Raw genomic sequence first — 3,156 nt, 5'->3', positions numbered from 1 at the left:
CCCAAAAGATCTGAATACAGACCAAGTTCTCATCCCTCTCTTACCTTCTTGAATCAAAATGAGTGGCATATATCTGATGGATTAACAACTCCATTTCATTCATTTCCCAAACTTTGGGAGGATTTACAGTGTTGATACATGTGCAGCAATGCCTATTAGCATAATTGCTGCACAGCTAATCRTATCATTTAGAATTGCTCTTACTTGTGGTGTTTCAATTTCTTGTTTAACAYGGAGCCATCTAAAGAATATTAATTAAAGTTATGATTGCACAACTAAGCAACAAAATTGAAAGACATGTTGCCCAAGAGATTTGACAAAAACCTGTAATTAAACTGTTCTTTACTAACTTCATAAGCATGTTAATAATTASTTGAATACTGGCTGAAGGGGGATTTCTTGCTTTACTGTGTATTTGTCCCTMTGTTGGTTTTCAGCACATTAGTAACTTCTGTCATGAGTTTCTTTATGTCACTGGTTGCTTTCAATTTAAGGTTTTCATATTTGGGCCCTGTATGGACTGTTTTAATTTTGTGCATTCATGAACATCTTCATGTAAACTTGGAAAGTTCTCTTTACTGTTCTGTTTGTTTTTTTGGGGGGGAGGTGGTTTGGTTTGGTGATTGTTGTTGGGTGGAGTTTTGTTTGGTTTTGGGTATTTGGGTTTTGGTTTTGGTTTTTTTTGCATAGTCTTCTCTCCTGACAGGACTTCAGAAAATTCAGAAAGAAATTTAGAGACTTTTGTCTTTTAATTTAGGCAAGAGATTTTTTTTCAACTATTTTGCCTGTTGAAGTAAAGATGAATGGTATCATGTCAGTCTTTCTGATACCAGGCACTCAAATATCTCAACTACTCACCCCCTGGCATGGTGCTGCTTTACTTTGCTGGATGGCCAAGGATCAAGGATATTTGGATGGAGGTTGTGTTTTTTCCCTTCTCTCTCAAACCAGATCTTACCTGTCAATTTTAGTCTGATTATAAGAGATGGTGTCAAAGGTGCTGAAACACCCTTCACCTTTCTTCCCAAATATCTGACTTCTTCCCAAAGGCCTTCTAGCCAATTTTTCTTTCCCAGTGATCCTCAACTTGTGGTTTCATTTGTGTGCTTTGCAGGGGAGRCAAAAGGAAGAAAAATGGGAAAGGTGGGAGTGTAGCTCCTTTCCCATCCTGACCTACACCCCTCCCCACATGGAGGGCACTGCATTATCTGGAGCAGGTCCAGGAGAGGGGTCAGGACCTGAGGCACAGCAGGTGGACACAAGACTATGCCGGAAGAGTACACGTGGATAAATCAACACAATCAAGTAGAATATACTGCTGCATGTATTTGAAAGTTAAAGCTGTCTCCTTCAATGGAGAGAAAARCATTTAGCAAAGCTCAGGGACTGGGTTTTCATCTGTGATAAGATATGACAACAAAGAGTGGGAAAATATGTCAGTAAATTTGTGATTAGTTGAGAAATCCAACTGTACAAAAATCAAATTTTTCTGGGAATTTATTCTTCTAAGTAGTTTTGGCAGAAAGAAAGTGACACAATCTTTTGGAAATGTCAAAGCTAGTAATTTTAACTTCAAAAAAATATTAAAGTATGTCTGTAATAAAAGATAATGGAATGAAGGTTGTAATAATCATCATGGAGATGGTCTCTGTTTAGCTGCCACATTACAATGGTTTCTTGGGTTGTGGAAGATACAGCCACATCTACACTGACAGCACTTGCTGGAATACCTACCCGTGTGACAAAACTGCAGATGTTTAGAGCAATTCRGGTGATGTGGAGAATCTGGCTGTCAATATTGAAAGCAGTCAGGAGACTTTTGCCTCTGACTAGCTCAGGTCTGGCACCTTGGACAGTCTGTTAGCATCTGTGCAATAGCAGTGCTCCTAAGTAGACTTTGTGGTTCAGTTTCACCCTATTTCGGGCACTCCAGGGTTGAGATGGATGCTCTGGTAGGTAGCACYTGGCAGGTGTACCCACCCTGTGAGTGAAGGCAGTGCAGGTGTAGCTCTGCTCAATCACATCCAAAAAGCAGGAGCACTGCTGGGAGCACACACAGGTGGTTGCAAAACTGTACTTCTGTACCTAAAAACTTGGTCTGGCTCCGTCAGCCTGATCGAATGAGGGCAGGGGACTCGGGAGAGTGGCTCGGTGACATCCTTCTTTGTTAATGTTCAAGTCCCTCTCCCCAGAACTCACAGAGGGTTGAGGAAGCTATGCAGCAGCCTGAAGCTGCCTGATCAGTGATTGTACAGCACCATTGCCTTCACCCGCTTCAATCACACACCGCCACCGCTCCCACCTGCAGGTGCCGGGAGGCTGCGGCCAGAGCATGGCTTCACCTCCTCGGGTGATTCCTGAGCTTTCCTGGAGAGCTGTGAAGATGGCGAAGGGCCCTGAGGGGAAGCCRTGTGAGGAGTGGCAGAGGTCACTTGGTCTGTTYAGCTCGGAGAYTGAGGGGAGACCTCATCGCAGTTACARGTGCCTCATGAGCAAGAGGAGAGGCAAGCACTGATCTCTGTGGTGACAGTGACAGGACCCGAGGGAATGGCCTAAAATTGCGTTGGAGAGGTTTAGRTTGGATATCACGAAAAAATACTTCGCCCAGAAGGTGACTGGGCCATTGAAGAGGCTCCCCAGGGAAGCGGTGACAGCACCAGCCTGCCAGAGCTCAAGTGTTGGGAAAATGCCCTCAGGCACACGGTGTGACTCCTGGGGACGCCCTGTGCAGGGCCAGGAGCTGGACTCGATSATCTTTGCGGGTCCCTTCCAACTSAGGATAYGCCGCGATCCYACACAGGAYACGAMACCTSATCGCTGCCTAGACTCGAACCGCGCGRGTGACCGATCTCCATGCACGGCCCGAAGTCACAGAGGGCAGCACTCCGCAGTTACAGAGACGGTTTCCGCTGCCCGCCCGCCCTCAGCAGTCCCTCAGGCTCGACGGGATCCCGGTGTATCCCAGGTGGGATCCCGGCGGATCCCAGGGCGCCCCTTCCCGGGCTCCCCGCGCGCGCACCGCCCGGGCCCCTCAACGCCCCCAGTGGCGGCGGCGCGCGCCGCTCGCTCTGCGCCGTCCCCGCCGCGCGAGGTGGGTGTGGGGGGGGGGAAGTCTCGCGAGCGCGGGCTCGCGGCGCGGCTCGCGCGCTGGTTGGC

This window comes from Malurus melanocephalus, unplaced genomic scaffold (genome assembly GCF_030028575.1).
Source record: "Malurus melanocephalus ecotype Western Australia unplaced genomic scaffold, MMel_1.1 scaffold_265, whole genome shotgun sequence".
In the NCBI taxonomy this organism is placed as follows: domain Eukaryota; kingdom Metazoa; phylum Chordata; class Aves; order Passeriformes; family Maluridae; genus Malurus; species Malurus melanocephalus.
This window is presented reverse-complemented; position numbering follows the sequence as displayed.